The 19902-nt window shown below is 39.0% G+C and overlaps 1 protein-coding gene and 1 pseudogene across 1 annotated transcript in view; one reads left to right on the forward strand and one right to left on the reverse strand.

The window, feature by feature from the left end:
• The window catches only part of LOC123644827 (zinc finger protein 252-like), a 211739-nt gene that overhangs the window by 66660 nt on the left and 125177 nt on the right, over window positions 1–19902 (reverse strand). The gene's annotated exons all lie outside the window — the stretch shown is intronic.
• Window positions 13372–13607, forward strand: LOC123644839 (annotated as a pseudogene).

Below are 19902 nucleotides of genomic sequence, written 5' to 3' on the forward strand. Positions count from 1 at the left end.
GCCTTTCCTAAATACAATTAATTATTCTACTTATTGCACTTAGAAGGTTGACTGTTTTCAGTATTCTATTAAAACACAAAAGTGCTATGTGGATGAAGTGATATAAAAAGAGATTGTCATCAAGTATCATGTAAAATGGCTGGAAATCCTAAGTATGTGGAAACACCAGTTTTGTATGAAGTAAAGGAAGAAGTCTAAAGATATGTTAGTGAGAAATGATGTAAATTTAGAAAGCTTTTTTTTTTTTTTCCTTTCTTTTGAGACAGAGGCTCAATCTGTTGCCCTGGCTACAGTACAGTGGCGTCATCATAGCTCACTGCAACCTCAAACTCCTGGGCTTAAAGGATCCTCCTGCCTCAATCTCCCGAGTGCACACCACCACACCTAGCTAATTTTTTCTATTTTTAGCAGAGATGGGGTCTCGCTCTTGCTCAGGCTGGTCTCGAACTCCTGACCTCAAGTGATCCTCCTGCCTCAGTCTCCCAGAGTGCTAGGATAACAGATGTGAGCCACCACACCCAGCCTAGAAACCCCTTTGCTGCTTTAACTTTATTGAAGATCAGAAAGAGTGTCCTAACTAGTAAAAATTCAACTTAAAAATGAATATTTTACTGAAAACCTGCCCTTAAAACCTACAGACCGTGTGCCCCAGAGACTGTAGGATGTCTCAGACTGATAGGTCCCACACAGGCCTAGGAGGGAAGCTCCACACTCAGAGCAGACCTCATAGCTGCTACACACAACTGGGTGCCTCTTTACACCTATGATTTTTTTTTTTCAATTTCTACTCACCATATTTGTTAAAGGTATTTTTTTTTAATTACCAAAAATACTTCTTTGGTGCTTTTTTTTTTTTTTTCGTGTGTGGGAGGTGCTGGGGAGACAAATTCTTGCTCTGTCACCCAGGCCAGAGCGCAGTGGTGGGATTCAAACGATCCTCCCACCATGGCCTCCCAAAGTGCTGGGATTACAGGTGTGAGGCACTATGCCTGGCCTTGTGCGTATTTTTACAACAGAAAGTTCTCAAATTAAGATACCTCTTTTTGACTGTCTCTAATATTTCTTTCCCTATATTTGAGGGTTTTTTTTTTTTTCGTTTTTTTTTTTACTCCTGGTTCAAGAGAATCTAATATCAATTGCATATTACTGTGATGAATCTGGTTTATTCATAATTAAAAATTTGTATTTAACTTGTTCAAAATTATTTGTTCTAAGGATACAGTTCTTGAAGGTGAATTTGTAGCAGAGCCATATCTAGTAGCATCCAGTTGCAAAGGAAACATGTTGTATGAGATTCAAGCCACTTCAAATCCTCCTAAACATGTTACGTGTCTGAGAGAAAGGAGAGTTCTCTCCACCCACCCCATCCTAGTGTCTATCGACTTCTTGGGGAAAAAGAGACACTAAGGCATTGATCCTTAAGTCCACAGCAATACACCATGATGCAGATAAAAGCATCTCCCCGTTTTACACTGGTCCAAGGAATTGATAACACTAATGTATTAACTTCAGAGAAGAACTTGTCACTGATGTGTTGAGAAAGGAGCTGGGATAACTGCTGTTTTATTAAATACTTCACAGCAGCTGAAACGACTGAAGTGAAACTCCAGAAGAACTAGTATCACTGAAGTGTTAATTCAGAAAGAAAATGAGACAATTGTGGTGTTACTTCAGAAAATCTGAGGTGTTCCATCAGAGAGGAGACAAGATCACTGGGCGTTACTTCTAAAAAGGGACTGACATCACTAAAGTGTACTTCAGAGTAGCTATGACCACTGAGGTTTACTTCAGAGGAGCTGAAATAACCAAAGTGGGATCACCAAGCTGTCACTAGAGATTAGATCACTGAGGTCATTCTTCAGAGAGAGGTTGAGATTATTGAGCCTGATACTTTAGAGAGGTTGCTTTAGAGAGGAGCTGTGATCACTGAGATATTACTTCAAGATGGAGCTGACGTCACTTAGGTGAATGTTCAGAGAGGAGCTGAGGTCACTGAGGTGATACTTCAGAGAAGTTGAGGTCACTGAAGTGAAAGTCCAAAAAGCTGAGATCACTGGGATGTTACTTCAGAGAGGAAATGAGACTACTGTAGTGTTATCTCATAAATTCCCCGTTAAGGGAAGCTACCAACTCTTGCCAGTTGAGTCCACAGCTGACTCAGTGGCATCTGCTCAGAGCCCACTACTACTCAGCCCACAGTTTCTAATCATGTTTGAAAATTAGAGACAAAGTCATGTTCCAATCAAGGTGAGAATAAGAATTCAATTAAATTCAATATACAAGAATATTTGTTTAGAAAGATTATATGTTTCACAACATATGTTACACAGTGCAAGTTGTTCTGGATTGCTAAATCCTCCAGTAACCTAAGATTTTCAAGGAAATCTTTCCAAAATGTGTAGTTTGCTTTCCTGCTTTCTTTAAATGCCTGTTCTTGCTGTGTAAGGCTGCCATGGATTTACTGATGGGCATGCAGGCCCAGGTGGTCCTGGAGCCAGAAAGTAGGCGTCAATGCCCCTCTTCCTGGAGAGGATTCCTGGGCTATGTATTCTTGCCACTCACTTCCTTCTCTCCAAGGAGCAGGAGGCAGCACATGACCTACTGGAACAAGTGAGCTGCCTGCCTTTTTGGGACATGACATCAGAGGCCAAAATGACCTTTGGGGTCCCCTTCATGCTGATAATAGCCTTCTCAGCCATTAGTACCTGCCTCTGACTTGTCAACAGCATTCCACATTTATTTTGGATTTTTAATTTTATTCAGAAGTCTCTATATTTATCTATTTAAAGATTTCTCTTTATATTATTTCTCCTAACAGCTACTAAGAATTTGAAACTTAGTTCTCTTCAAATTTTCTATTATTTTAGAAAACACTTAATTCAAACTGGAATTTATTTCTGTGTACTGTATATAATCTGACATTTTCCAATAAAGGCAGTAACTGGAACAAATGTTTGGAGTGAAGGAAGATCAGTAACTTTGGCATAAACATCTCCTACAAATCAGTGACTATAGGACATGAGCTGGCAATTCCCAATAAGAGAAAATACAACCATAGAAGCCAGGAAAAGGCTCAAATATGCCAATTCTAAAACAAACAAAGCCACGCCATCCCCTAATCAATTAGAAAAGATTATCCTGCAGTGGCCAGGGCTGTGAGGGTATTGAAAAATGGGTGCTTTCATGCATTGCTGATGACTGTCAATTAATACAATCTTTTTCCTCATGTAACATGCAAACTTTACCAAACTAAAGTAGAAAGCTCTAGCTACACATAACTTTCCCCTGGAATTTCTCTGGGCCAGAAAGTGGTTTTTTTGTGCCTAGCCTGTGTCAGGTGTGAGGAGTCAGTGGTGGGACCCATCCCATCCCTGGAGGAAGATGACAGCACACCAGGACTTGGCTTGGCAGGTGCAGGTTTTTCCATGCAAAAGCCATTGACTTTTCCTGCACCTAACACAACAACTCAACAGGACTATTATACAAGGACACCAGAGACTATGCATAGCAATCCACACTTAATAGCATCAAAGTGAATTATAGATTGAAAAAAACATGATAACTATTTAACAAAACCAGAACACTTATTTGTATATTATTTTATTAATTGTATTATTTTCCCCCTTTTTGTACCCATATTTATTAGAGCCTTTTTCGTGAAAAGGAATTTTGGCTAGAGCTGATTGTAAATGGTTTTAGAGAAGAATTTAAAATAACTGGAAGACAAAAATTTAGAATAGTCATGGTTAAAGTTTGATAAAAGTTCCCAATTGATGAGGCATTTTGGTTATTTCTATTACATATAGTATTTTAAGATAATAACCAAAATCATGGCCGGGCATGGTGGCTCACACCTGTAATCCTAGCACTCTGGGAGGCCGAGGTGGGTGGATCGTTTGAGCTCAGGAGTTTGAGACCAGCCTGAGCAAGAGTGAGACCCCATCTCTACTAAAAATAGAAAGAAATTATATGGACAGCTAAAAATATATATAGAAAAATTAGCTGGGCATGGTGGCGCATGCCTGTAGTCCCAGCTACTCGGGAGACTGAGGCAGTAGGATTGCTTGAGCCCAAGAGTTTGAGGTTGCTGTGAGCTAGGCTGACGCCACGGCACTCTAGTCCAGGCAACAGAGTAAGACTCTGTCTCAAAAAAAAAAAAAAAAAAAAAAAAATCATGATGGACCATATTATATCAGCATCATCAGACTTTTATAAATTTCATATATTTAGAATACTCACATTAATAACATTCATACAACTATAACTTTAGAAAATATTTAATATAATCACAATTAGACTGATAACATATCAGATTTTAATGAATTTATATAATTTTTAGAACATTTATATTAATAACATACCCATAAAAGTAACCGAAAGAAAATCTAGTATAATTTATTATTTGATAAAACTTCCCCATATAATTTACCAAATAAGCTTAATCATTTAATCTGAAAAGACTTAATTTAGGATTGTGATCCTGGGGTGTTCCACAGGTGTGAAGATATATGCAAACCTGAAGAAGGTGAGAGACTGAAGAGAAGAAAGAAGCTGACAGATCCTGTTTCTCAGAAAGAAACATTTAATAGGGACTTACGAACAGAAGCCATGTCCTGAGTGGCTACAAGACAAGATGATGGATCCCTGCGCCATTACCTCCCAGACCCAGGGTTTATATACCATGGGGAAGGGTTGTGTAGTACAACTCATGTCAATCCCTCAGGGAAAGGCAAGAATACTATGTGAATCTGCCCAAGGGCAGGGTTTATAGTCAAGGTTGTTTTGACCAAAGGGCAAGATTTATAGTAACAGTAGATAAAGTAGAAAACTTAGAGACATTCTCAGAACAGGGATTAATCAGAAGTCAACAGGGCAGATAAGCATCCAAGATGGAGTTGCTTTATTCTCCACATGGGGAAACCTGCCATAGATGTCAAAATGGCTGGATGGTGGCTCACGCCTGTAATCCTAGCACTGTGGGAGGCTGAGGGCAGGGGGATCACTTGAGGCCAAGAGTTTGAAACCAGCCTAAGCAACAAGTGAGATCCCATCTCTCATCTACAAAAAACAGAAAAAATTAGGCAGCTGTGGTGGTGTGTGCATCTGTAGTCCCAGCTACTTGGGAGACTGAGGCAGGAGGATCACTTGAGCCCAGGAATTTGAGGTTGCAGTGAGCTATAATGGTGCCATGCCACTGCATTCTAGCCTGGGTGTCTAAATTAAAAAAAAAGGTCAAATGTTTAAAACATTTGATTAAAACAGAATCACAGGTCACTGAAAAATAATAGTTATTCAGTTAACCAGAGTGATAAATAAAAGACTTTAACAGTAATATAAAAAGTTAAACCTTAACCTTTTAAAGCTCAGTTTCCTAAGTAATGAAAAACCTAATACAGGCAATACAGAAAATTATGTTGATAAAACAAAATTCTTGGCCGGGTGCAGCGGCTCACACCTGTAATCCTAGTACTCTGGTAGGCCAAGGTGGGAGTATAACTTGAGGTCAGGAGTTCAAAACCAGCCTGAGCAATATAGTGAGACCCTGTCTCTACAAAAGAGACAAAAATTAGCCGGGCATGGGTGGCACACACCCATAGTCCCAGCTACTTAGGAGGCTGAGGCAGCAGGATCACTTGAGCCCAGGAGTTTGAAGGTTGCAGTGAGCTATGATGACACCACTATACTCTAGCTGGGGTGACAGAGGGAGACTCTGTCTCAAAAAAACAAAATAAAAAACCCATGAAATTCTTATTTCTTAGGCCAGTTATCAAAAAGGTAAAGAAAAACCTGCAATATGACTGTTTCATCATAACATAATTTTTCTTAATTGGAAATGACCCAGACATTCAATGAGTATTATTTAATTTTACATGACTTTTAAGATTTCAAAAATACATTAAAAGTTTATTTATAAGCATTTATCCCATTACATTTACCTAATTTATTTTTAAGAGTTTATCTAGACTACCTATGAGAACTGAGATCTATGAGGACTGAGATATTAGACAAAGCTTGTCATCATTTTGACTTATTTCCTCATTAACCAATTTTATATTATGGATATCAGGTGTTTACCTAAGTAAGACCCTTAAAGTTAAAAACACAGGTATTTTACCAATATCTCAGAAGATACAGCTGTTTTCATTAAGCCAACAATATTAAATTAGTCTTATCAAAAATTACACAAAGATCATTCTGTTTTACGCAGAATTCATAGTTTTATAACCTTCATTCCAAACCCTGAGAGCTTAAAATATTTGTAGATATTTTAAGACAAGATTAGAGACAGCAGAGACAAATATAAAAATATCTGACCAGTAAACCCAAGCAAAAATGTATGCTGACAATTCTGAAGACATTTATATTTTTATTTGACTAATAATTTGAAAGCCAGCTTATTTATTAAAGATTTACTTAGGTCATGTGAACACAGAAAATATTTGTGCTTACTAATTTATGAGTGCTCATTTATTTATAAGTCAGTTTGGCACCATGTAGACACAACATATAACATACTACATGTACACACACATAAATACATTTAAACACAAATACACAAAGATCTTATAGCTTTCGTTTTAGAATTTTAGTCTTGAGATAGTAATACAAACTCACCAGTTTATAAAAGGCAGTTGGATCCAAATTATATTTCTGACAAAATTGGGACCTGTTTATATGACTAAACGTTATTTGTCCTGATGGGTAATCTAATGAAGACTATGGATCAAAATTATGAATAAAACTGTTTCCATAGCAGTTTGATTTTTAAGAAAACACCCTTTTATCCTTCTAAATGTTGATATTTTAGCTAGAACTGGCTAAATTATATAAGAAAAACACAATCTCCAAGTATCCTTGTATTAGCAATACCATAGATAAAACTCAACACCAGTAAAAAAAAGTCAGCAAATTTAAAGTAGGCAGAGAGAAAAAAATATAGAAAGATAGAAAACTTAGAAGACTCTGCATGTTAATTCCATAGTTGCAGGTTGACTATTTGAGTTCTGAATTTTCCTTAATGTAATTTGTCCATCAATTTTTAAATATGCACAAAAACAGGCCATAATTATCTAGCAAGCTGGAGTCCCAGAAAACTTGGCATGCCTTAATGTTTGAGAATCCCATATTTGTCCATTTTAATATTAAATCTCCTTTAGTAAACCCCTCCCATCTAGGGAGATACTTTCAAGTAGGCTTTATATGTTACACACGAGGGCTGCCAGAGTGCTGACTGGAGGTTGGTTGTTCACTGCCCTGTTGTTTCAGTTTTGGACAATTTATTTCTCATTGTAAGAGACCAGCAAAACAAGAATGCTAGTGAGAAATGTAGTGGGTCACACGTACTGCTTTGAATGTTCCCAATGGCTGTCACTCTTCTCACGTTTCTCCCTTTGGTTGCCTAAAGCAATTTCAGGGGCTCAGGGCACTGGGAGACTTACCCTCACGTGTACATCTCCTGATGAGCCAATTGTTAATTACTCATGACAAGGAGTTTCCTATGGGATGGCAGCATGTCAGGAAGATTGTACCTCTGACACGTCCACTGGATCTCAGGCACCTGGAGATGCCAAATCAGATTCAGGTGGAAGAGTGAGTGCCCCTTGTCTTTGGAGTTGACACAGGTCAAACCCTCACAGATTTTTTTGTTTCTGTCCTGCTGAGCCTTGTTTATAGAGTCAAATTGAAAGGGAAAGCACAACCTAGCCAATCAGACAGCCTCACGTATCCATTTCTTCCTAATATCTTTCAACTAGGAGAATCCCCCTTCCTGAGGAACAAAAAGTTTCAAAGAAGAACGTTTCACTTTTTGCCAGGTGCAGTGGCATGTGCCTGTAATCCCAGCTACTCGGGAGGCTGAGGCAGGAGGATCACTTGACCCCAGGAATTTGACACCAGCCTGGGCAACATGGTGAGACCTTATCTCAAAAAAAAAAAAATTTTTTTTTAAACTGTAATTGGCCAGGTGCAGTGACTCATGCCTGTAATCCTAACACTCTGGGAGGCCAAGGCTGGAGGATTGCTTGAGATCAGGAGTTCAAGACCAGCCTGAGCAAAAGTGAGACCCCCCCCTCCCCAATCTCTACTGAAAATAGAAAAAATTAGCCAGGCAAATAAATTAAGAAACAAAAAATTAGCTGGGCATGGTGGCAAGCACCTGTGGTCCCAGCTACTCAAGAGGCTGAGGTAGGAGGATCACTTGAGCCCAGGAGTTTGAGGTTTCTGTGAGTTAGGCTGACGCCACGGCACTCTAGCCTAGGCAACAGAAAAAGACTGTCTCAAAAATAAAATAGAAAAGAAAAGACAAGAAAACTGTAATTAAAGAACTTACCCTTTTGTCAAGGAGTGAAAGCAACTAGCTCAATAAAACTCAGGACCGTCAACCAAGTGGGAGGTCTGAGACTCAGGAGAGACTCACCCAGTCACCTGCAGCCAGGGAGGGGCCAGAGGGGCTCAAAGGGCCAGTGCTTACTGAGGTGCCAGGTCCCTCCAATGATCCAGACAATCCTGGGCAATCTACTGTGTCCTTTTGCCACTTTGTCAACTGAAGAAAAAAAAAAAAACAAGCTTTTAAAGAATTAAAGGTAGTTTTATTTAAAAGTCTGACTGAGGACCATAGACTGAGGACTACAGTCCAGGAGGAATCTTCCAGAGAGGTTCTGTCAGACGGCTCTGACATAGTATTTTAGTTTGCAGCCTATATACATGTGTTGGGGGTTCAGTATGTGCAAAATCACATCAAAGTGCGGGTGCAAGAATAAGTCTGGTTATAGATTACAGAAGGATAATCATTAACCCTGTCAGACGTCATCTTATGTGTAAGAAAACACAAGGACTAGAGTCTTTTATCTTTTAAGGAATATAGTGACTCAGGCAAGAGACATGGGGGCCATATGCTCTGTCCTGTTTTGTCTTCAGTGCATTTTTCTGGAGAGCTATACATCATCACAGAGTTAGGGGCTTTATGAAGTTATCCTGACAAGCAGAAATGAGCAAACATGGCTTCTGATGTTAACTACTTTGTCTCACACCCCGATGTCCCACAAGAGTGATGCAGTATGGCCCAGGAGGATGTTGGGCTTGCAGTGGGTAAGTAGAAAACTGAGGAATGCTGAGTTTGGGGAATCTACCTCTTTTATAGCCAGCAGTAAGCCAGCCTCCTCTTTGTCCCTGAGGAAGACATTACCTCAAGATTGTTGGCTGCAAACACACCATGAGAAATGTCCCAGATAAAGAGTGGTCTTGGCATTATTGGCATACCCAGTGAGAATGTGCAGAGACACTCAGGGCCATGGCAGATCACATCTCCCATACTGGACACTGCACCCACAGCTCAGCCATACACCTCACTTCTATTGTACCCTGCAATGATGGGAAAAGACTGCTCCTGTCTGGTTCTGGACCCTCTATCTTCATTGCTTGGACCCATTACTGGGCAAGCATGCTCTGGTGCTTACTTATTAACGCCCTGCTCTTAGTAAAAAGTGTTCCTCATCCTTCCCTGGATTAATCTAGGGAAGAGAAGGTGATGCTAAGGGTAGACAGGCAAACCATCTTGCCCTCATGAGCTGTGGAAGGCACAGCAGTGGGCAGGCACAAAGATGAATCCACCGTGGCTGGCATCCAGGGAGGGTTCTCAGGCAGAGGGCATGGTGGGTGCAGAAGTTCAGGGTACAAAACCGTGTGGAGATCTTGGGACAGCTTTCAGATTCTTGTTACTGAAAGTTTAAGTACCCAGTGGGAGTGCTGGACACCGGAGGCTCCACCACATTGGACAGGGCCCAGACCTAAAGCCTTGGTCATATATGGGCCTCACCCTGGAGGCCTTGGGAGTCAGGCAGGTTGGAGAGAGGCAGGGCCATATTTTGTTCAGGAAGATGCCCTGACTGCAGGGTGAGGGCTGGCAGCTCAGAGGCATCCCCAGCTGCTGCCCCAGGCTGTGTGTGGACCTCCCAGGAGTCAGGCAAGGGTGAGCCATAGTAGGGGCAGGGAGGGGGGAAGTGAGGAGGGGGGAGCAGGGGAGTGGATAGGCAGTGAGGGGAAAGAGGGAGGGGAGGGAGAAAGAGGAGGTAGGTAAGGAGGAGATGGGGAGGGGAGAGAAATAAGGATGAAATTAGAAACAGGCCGGGCGCGGTGGCTCACGCCTGTAATCCTAGCTCTGGGAGGCCGAGGCGGGTGGATCGCTCGAGGTCAGGAGTTCGAGACCAGCCTGAGCAAGAGTGAGACCCCCGTCTCTACTAAAAATAGAAAGAAATTATCTGGCCAACTAAAAAATATATATACAAAAAAATTAGCCGGGCATGGTGGCTCATGCCTGTAGTCCCAGCTACTAGGGAGGCTGAGGCAGTAGGATCGCTTAAGCCCAGGAGTTTGAGGTTGCTGTGAGCTAGGCTGATGCCACGGCACTCACTCTAGCCCGGGCAACAAAGTGACACTCTGTCTCAAAAAAAAAAAAAAAAAAAAAAGAAATTAGAAACAAAACAATAAACAGTAGTGTTAACCACTGAATCAAATACATGGTTTTATGAAAACAAAATACAAAATCTTACCAAGAATAAGAAACATACATCACAAAGGGTCTTTTAAAATTTATTAGATAATGCACACTACCAGACTCTTCAGAGGATCTGCCTTGGTTATAAAGCACCAGCCACAAAGACCAAGGACATGGGCACAAAACCCATGCATGCCCTTCAGTGGCGGGTGCCATTACCTCTATTTTTGCCTCACCAATGCTAACCGCAGGCTGATGACTCTGCTTCTGATCTTATGAGCTGAGGGACACTAGGACAGCTGCAAGGAGTTAGCTCACAAGGTACCACGAGTGACTGCTCAAGATGGCCCAGAGGAAACATCTAGAACCAGTGGGGCCCTTTGCCCTGTGCTCCCTTTCTGCCTCTCTTCCTCCCATCCCTAGGTGGGTGCTAAGGTTTGAATGTTTATGTCTTCTCCAAAATTCACATCAAAAGGAAATCCCCAATGCAACAGTATAAGAGGTGAGTCCTTTAGGAGGTGATTAGTCAAGAAGGCTCTACTTTAATGGATGGGACTAATGCCTTATAAAAAGGGCTTGAGGGAGCTGCTTCATCTCTTCCATCTTTTCGTCTATGTGAGTTCACCTAGACGGTGCCATCTATGAGGGACAGGCCCTTACCAGACACCAAATCAACTGGCACATTAATCTTGGATATTCTAGCCTCTAGAACTATGAGAAATAAATTCCTGTTGTTTATAAATTACCCAGCCTATATTTTGTTACAGCAGCAAGAACAGACTAAGACAATGAGATAAATACTTGACACCTGTGGGAGCGTGCCACCAACTCATGCTACCATGAGCCCTCTTGAGCCAAACCCAAACAGCCAAGAAAACTTTGTCAACCATATGTTCTATAGTCTGCATTATAAAAACCAACATATTTTTCTTTTCCATCTATACTATACCACTAAATATGCTTCCTCATATTTCATGGCCCCAGCACCCCTTCCCCGCCTTTCCAGCCTTCCTGTCCAAGGTTTTTAGGACTCCCTTTAAGAAGGCCACAGATCCTTGGGGTGCCACCAGCTCAGGGGACCTCCATCCTGACAGGATGAAGGGAATCCCTAAGAGCCAGGGTTCTTATCAAACAACCCAGTGAAGGAGCATCTGGGCCACAAGTGGTGAGGGTGAAGGACATGAAGGGAAAGGTGGCTCCCACTGAAACCAACACAGAGAAATGTGAGATTCCTGAAGAATCAGATAGTAAAATGCACCATCAGTCACGGAGGCATGCCTATTCAATTATCAAGCAGAGGTTAAAATTACAGTGTCCAGTTCCAGGAAGCTGGGAGGCAATCAGAATGTCCACACCTCTCCATTCAATTTTGCTTCCTGGCAGGCAGGTAGGTAAATAGCTTTTCAATGAATCAGTGCTTGTAACATAATATGGTACAACCACTCTAGAAAGCATTTGTGTGTGTGTGTGTGTGTGTGTGTGTGTGTATCAATGTCCCATTCCTAGGAATGTATCCTATGGACATAATTTAAAATAATAAGTGGCTGAGCATAGTGGCTCACACCTATTATCCTAGCACTTTGGGAGGCTGAGGTGGGAGGACTGCTTGAGGCCAGGGGTTCAAAACCAACGTTAGCAATATAGCAAGACCCTGTCTCTACAAAAGATATAAAAATTAGCCGGGCATGAGGGTACACACCCATAGTCCCGGCTACTCAGGAGGCTGAGGCAGGAGGATAGCTTAAGCCCAGGAATTTGAGGTTGCAGTGAGCTATGATGATGCCACCACACTTTAGCCTGGGTGACAGAGTGAGACCCTGTCTCAAAAAGAATAAAAACAAAAATTAATTAAAGCCCTGAAATTAGTCACTTGGAATAATATATATCTAGCTAATATGTCTTATATACAAAAATATGCCAATCAGATAGAAAGTGTATTGCTATTATAAAGGAAATTATCAGGGAGTGATGTCATGGAAAATGACAGAGTAGAAAGCCCATGAATCTGTCCCTCCACCTAAACAGCTATTAAGCTCCACCTAAACAGCTATTAACTTATTTGGAATTCTTGGGTCCAGTCAAACATTTGCAGCATCTAGGGGAAAACTTGATGAAGAGGGTGGTAAATTCCAGTAAATTTCAGTGAACTTCAACATTCATCATAGCAGCTACTATGCCCCATTCCCTAGTCCCATGGTATGCAGCTATATGCAAGGTGGCCTGCATTCTTGCTACAGCTTGCTGGTGCCAGAGTGGGCAATAAGGATCTTGTCCTTCAAATACTAGAGTTGTATTTGTCTTTTTTTGAGACAAGGTCTCACTCTGTTGCCCAGGCTGGAGTGACATGATCATAGCTCACTACAGCCTTGAACTCCCTGGCTCAAATGATCCTTCTGCCCTAGCCTCCCAAACAGCTGGTGCATGCTACCATGCCAGGCTAATTTTTCTTAGAAGTTTTAGAGATGGGGTCTTGCTATGTTGTCCAGGCTGCTCTCAAACTCTTGGCCTCAAGCAATCCTCCCACCTCAGCCTCCCAAGTTGCTGGGATTACTGGTGGGAACCACCACACCCGGCTTGGGGTTGTGTGTTTTGATGGTTGATTGTTGCTTTTGATCACTGAAGGGCTGGCATAGATGCTGGCTGTCATTTTAATCCCAGTGGGTTGAAGCAATTTCCATGGAAAATAAAGAGACAATATTTGTTGTTATTGTTGTCTCCCCTTTTGGAAGCCAAACATTTAAGAAAATCTTTCTCAGGTACTGGCTGGCCACATCAAAACATACATACTTTGAGTCAAATCATTGCCTTGGCTGGGCGCACACGTGCAGCCTGGTGTGCCCTCTCTTTGCACTCTCATTCCCTGCCATGCTGTGTGTAAGATGGCCCACAAACACATCTACTACTTGGACAAGTGCTTTGACAAGCACTGTGAGTACTACCATGCCATGTTAACCTGAGAACTTTCCAAACAAGTACACAAAACCCATCTGATAATCTGAAGAGGAGTGGAGAAGACTTGGTGTCCAACAGAGTCTAGGCTGGGTTCATTATATGACTGATGAGCCAGAACCACGTATTTTTTTCCTTTAAATTAACTCTTCCAAAAGATCAATAAAAATGAAGTATATCTGGGGATTGTCAATGAAATCTTTTTAAAATTTAATGTATATGTGTATGTAAGGTAGTATTCAGTGAATACTTGAAAAATTTACAAATCATTCATCCATACCTATAAATGAGCTGTATTTTTTACAGCAACAGAGCTCAGTTAAATGCAACTGCAAATAGGTTACTGTCAGGTGTTTAAAATTTCTTCTAGTCAGTTGTTCCCGTTTGACTTTACCTGTTACTTTTGTTAGATAAAGTTTGTATGTTGCATTAAAAATATACACTTTGCAAAAATAGTTTGGAAAAGTCACAGACAGAACCATCCCTCAACAAGCAAGAATCAGCAATCCCTGAGGAATGGGAAACTTAGCATACCAGAGTTATCACAACATAATACTCAAAGTATCCAATTTCCAACAAAAAATTACAAAATATATTAATACAAAGAGACAGGAAAGTACAACACATTCACAGGCAAAAAAGAATGTGGTAAAAGCCATTCATGAAGAAGTCCAGACATTGGAATTATTAGTCAAAGATGTTAAGTAAACTGTCTTAAACATGTTCAGTGAGCTAAAAGAAACCATGGACAGACAACTAAAAGAAATCAAGAAAACTATATATGAACAAAATATCAACAAGGAGATAGAACTTATAAAAAGTAATCAAACAGAAATTCTGGAGATGTCCCAACATACACATTATAGGATTCAAAGAAGAAAAGGGGTCAGAAAAGATACTTGAAGGAATTAAAATCCCAAAACTTCTGAAATTTAAGAGAAGACGTGAATATACACTTCCAAGGAACTAAACAAACTCCAAACAAGATAAACTGAAAGAGATCCACACTGAGATGCAATCTAGTCAAACTGTTAAAACCCAAAGACAGGAAATTTTGAAAGCAGCAACAGAAAAGCAATGTGTCACATATAAGAGATCCTCAATAAGACTAACAGCAGATTTCTTCTTAGAAACTACGGAAGCCAGAAGGTAGTGGGATGGCATATTTACAGGCTTAAAAGGGGAAAAAACCTTTCAAATAAGAGTTTCTTATCCAGCAAAACTATCCTTCAATAATGAATTAGAAATTAAGACATGTCCCAATAAAAAGCTGAGAGTTCATTACCACTCAGCTTCTATTCACATGTAGACCTGTTCTACATGAAATACTGATGGAAGTCCTTCATGCTCAAATGAAAGGACATTAAACAGTAACTCAAAATCGTAAGAAAAAAATAAAGAACACTGGTAAAGATAACTACATAGATAAACATAAAAGCCAGTATTACTGTACTTTTGGTATGGTTGTAACTTCTCTTTTTCCTATATGATTTAGTAAGTGCATAAAACAATAACCATAAATCTATGCTAATGGGATATAATGTACAAAGATGTGGTCTGTGACAATAGCAATAAAAAGGAGAAGGAATAGGGATATATAGGAGCAGATTGTTTACACTTTTAAAATTAAGCTGAGATTATTCAAACTAGGTTGTTATAGGTTTAAGATGTTATTTGTAATCCTCAAGGTAACTACAGAGAAAAATAACTAAAAAATATACAGAAAATGAAAGAAGGGAGTTAAAATGGTACACTATAAGAAAAATTGACTAAATACCCCAAAAAGGCAGTAATGGACAAATTGATGACCAAAAAATAAATAGGACATAAAGAAAACAAATAGATTAAAATGGCAGAAGTAAATCCTTTACCAGTAATCACAAAATATGCAAATGGATTAAACTATTCTATTAAAAAGCAGATATTGGCACACTGGATTAAAAAATCATGATCCAATTATGTGCTGTTGATGAGAGACACACTTTAGATATAAGGACAAGGAGGTTGAAAATAAAAGGATGGAAAAATATATTCCATGCATATGTAATCAAAAGAGTGGCTATATTATTATCAGACATAATAGATATTAAAACAAAAAAAGGGTACAAGAGACAAAGAAGGATATTATGTGTTGACAAAAGGTCCAATTCAGAAGAAGATATAACAATTATAAACATATACAGCCCTAACAACAAAGCCTCAAAATATACAAAGCAAAAATGATAGATTTAAAGAGAGAAATGGACAGTTCTACAATAATGGTCAGAGCCGATTAGACTTAGATATATACAGACCACTCCACCCAACAATAGCAAAATAGACATAAAGTATACATGCAACATTCTCCAGATTAAACCATATGTTAGGCCACAAAACAACTCTTATTAAATTTTAAAAGATTTAAATCAAAGTATCTTTTCTGATCATAATGGAATAAAACTAGAAATTAATAACAGAAGGAAAACTGGAAAATTAAAACAAGACACTCTTAACTAAGCAATGGATCAAAGAAGAAATCACAAGGGAATGCAGAAAATACCTAGTGACAAATGAAAATGAAAACACAACATAACAAAACTTACAGGATGCAATGAAAGCAATGATTAGAGGAACATTTATAGCTGCAAACACATACATTAAAATAGAAGAAAGTCTTAAAATCACTAACTGTATACTTTAAGCAACTAGAAAAAGAAAACCAACTAAACCCAAAGAAATCAGAAGGAAATAATAAAGGTTAAAGTAGGGATACATGAAATTAAAAAACAGAGAAAACTGACAAAACCAAAAGTTAGTTTTTTGAAAACATCAACAAAATTGACAAACCTTTAGCTAGATAACTAAGAACAAAAGAGAAGATTCAAATTACTGAAATCAGAAATGAAAATGGGAACATTAATACCAACATTACAGAAATAAAAAAGATTACAAGAGAATACTATAAATACTTGTACAATAACAAACTAGATGACCTAGATAAATGGAAAAATTCCTAAAAAAACACAAATCTATCAAAACTGAATCATGAAGAAATACAAAATACCTGCATTGGTTCTGTGCCTACAAAAAAAAAAAGAAAGAAAGAAAGAAAGAAAAAGAGACATTGGGGACATTGGGGGAGGGGTGATAAAGAAAAAAATTAATTTAAAAAGAAGAGTAATAGAAAATATGAATAGATATCATTAGTAAGGAGAGTCTATCACTAATCAAAAACCTCCCAACAAAGACAAGCCCTGGACCAGACGATTTCATTGGTGAATTCTACCAACAATTAAAAAAGGACACTAATCCTTCTAAAACTCTTCCAAAAAATTAAAGAGGAGAGAACACTTTGTAACTCATTCTATGAGACCAGCATTACCAATACCAAAGAGAAACAAAGACACCACAAGAAAAGTACAGACCAATATCCCTTATGAATACTGATGTAACCCCCCCCAAAAAAATACTAGCAAAATGAATTCAAAAGCATATTAACAGGATCACAGACCATGACCAGGTGGGATTTATTCCTGGAATACAAGTATGGTCAACATATGAAAATCAGTGTAACACATCACATTAACAGAATAAAGAAAAAACTCACTTCATCTCAATTAATGCCAAAAAAGCATTTGACAAAATTTAACACTGTACCATGATTTTAAAAAATTCAATAAACTAGTACTGGAAGAAAACTTCCTCAACAGGATAAAGGCTATATATGAAAAAGCTAACATCATACATAATGGGAAAAGACTGAAAGCTTTAAAATCAGGAACAAGGATGCCCACTTTTGCTACATCTATTCAGCACAGTAATGGAAGGTTCTAGCCAGAACAGTTAGGCAAGAAAAAGAAATACAAGGCATCCAAATTGAAATAGAAGAAATAAACTTAACTTGGCTCACAGATGGCATGATCTTATATGTAGAAAACCCTAAAGACTGCACCAAAAAACTGTAAGAACAAATGAATTCAGCCAAGTTGCAGTATACAAAATGAAGATACAAAAATCATTTGTATCACTATACATTACTAATGAACACTCCAAAAAGAAAATAATTCCATTCATAATAACATTAAAATGAATAGAATACTTAAGAATAAATTTAACCAAGAGGCAAAAGCCTCGTACGCTGAAAACTATAAAAGATTGCTGAAAGAAGTTAAAGAACACATAAATAAATGGAAATACACCCCATGTTCATAGATTGGAAGATGTAATACTGTTACAGTGACAATACTACCCAAAGTGATCTACAGATTCAATGCAATACTGAGGCAGAGGGACCCAATGGTATTTCTGTAGATATATAAAAACCCACCCTAAACTTCATATAGAATCTCAAGTGACCTCAAATAGCCAGAACAATCTTGCAAAGGAAAAAAGTTGGAGGACTCACAGTTCCTGAGTTCAAAACTTACTACAAAGCTACAATAATTAGAACAATGTGGTGCTGGCATAAGGACAGGCAAATAGAATGGAATACAATAGTCTAAAAATAAACCACTAAAGAGAGATCAGCAAAATTGCCAAGATCATTTGTTATGGACTGAATGTTTGTCTCCCACCAAAATTTGTATGTTGAAGCCCAAACTCCCAAAGTGACTACATCTGGATAGCACCTACGAGGAGGTGACAGAAGGTTAAATGAGGACATAAGGGTGGAATGCTTATAAGAGGATGAGACAACAGAGATCTCCCTCTCCACCATGTGAGGAAAAAACAAGAAGGTAGCCATCCGCAAGCCAGGAAGAGAACCCTCACCAGGAACCAAATAGGCTGGTATCTTACCTTGGACTTTCCAGCCTCTGGAACTGTGAAAAATAAATTTCTGGGTGGGCTTGGTGGCCCACACCTATAATCCCAGCACTTTGGGAGGCCAAGGCAGGAAGACTGCTTGAGGCCAGGAGTTTGAGACCAGCCTGGGCAACATAGCAAGATCCCATCCCTAAAAAAAAAAAAAAAATCCTAGCTACTCAGGAGGCTGAGGCAGGAGGATCACTTGAGCCCAGTTCAAAGCTGCAGTGAACTATGAGCATGCCACTGCACTCCAGCCTGGGCAACAGTGAAAAGAAGGAAAGGAGAAAGGAAGGGAGAGGGGAAGGAAAGAAGGGAAGGGAAGAAAGGAAGAAAGGAAGAAAAGAAAAATTTCTGTTGTTTAAGCCACCCAGTGTGCAGTATTTTGTTATGGCAGCCCAAGCTCACTAATACACTATTCAACTGGAAAAGGAAAGCCTATTCAATAGATATTGCTGGGTAAACTGGATATCTACATGCAAAGAATGAAGTTGGACCCATACCTTAAACCTTACATAAAAAGTAGTTCTAAATGGATCAAAGACCAAAATGTAAGACTTAAAACTATAAAACCCTTTGAAGAAAATATAATCAAAAAGCTTCATGACTTTGGACTTAGCAATGATTTCTTGCATATGACACCCAATACAAAGGCAACAAAGAAAAAGATAAATTATATACTTCATCAAAATTGAAAATTTTTTCCATCAAAGAACACTATCATCAGAGTAAAAAGACAAGCCACAGAATGGCAGAAAATATTTGCAAATCATATATCTGAAAAGGAATTAACATCCAAAATATATAAAGAACTCCTACAACTCAACAACAAAAACCAAAGAACCCAATTAAAAAATGGGCAAAGGACTTGAATAGAAATTTCTCCAAAGAATATATACAAATGGTCAATAAGCACCTGAAAAGATGCTCAACATCCATACTCATTAGGAAAATGCAGATCAAAACCATAAAACAATACCACTGCACACCCACTAGAATGGCTATCAAAAAACCAGAAATTAAGTGTTGACAAGGATGCAGAAAAATTAGAATCTTGTGCGCTGCTGGTGGGGATGTGACATAGTGCAGCTGCTGTGGAAAACAGTTTGACCATTCCTCAAAAAGTATAATCACCGTATGATCCAACAATTTCACTCCTAGGTACAGACCCAAAAGCACTTAAAAGTAGGGATTCAAACATATTTTTACACCATTGTTCATACCAGCATCATTCACAATGGGCAAAAGGCAGAAACACCCAAGTGTCCGACAACAAAAGAATGGATAAACAAAATGTGGTATATACATACAATGGACTATTATTTAGTCATAAAAAGGGATGGAGTTCTGATACAGGATACAACATGGACAATCCTTGAAAACATTATGCTAAGTGAATTAAGCCAGACATAAAAGGATACATATCATATGAGTCCACTCACATATGAAGTTCCTTGAATAGGCAAATTCAGACACAGAAAATAGAATTGAGGTAACCAACAGTAGGGAGAAGGGAGGGTTAAAAGTTATTGTTTAATGGGTACAGAATTTCTGTTTGGCGTAATATAACTGTTCTGGAAATAAACAGTGGTGATCGTCATACAACATTGTGAATGTACTTAATGCCACTGAGTTCTACACTTAAAAATGGTTAAAATGGTAAATTTTATGCTATGTAT

This window comes from Lemur catta, chromosome 9 (assembly GCF_020740605.2).
Source record: "Lemur catta isolate mLemCat1 chromosome 9, mLemCat1.pri, whole genome shotgun sequence".
In the NCBI taxonomy this organism is placed as follows: Eukaryota; Metazoa; Chordata; class Mammalia; order Primates; family Lemuridae; genus Lemur; species Lemur catta.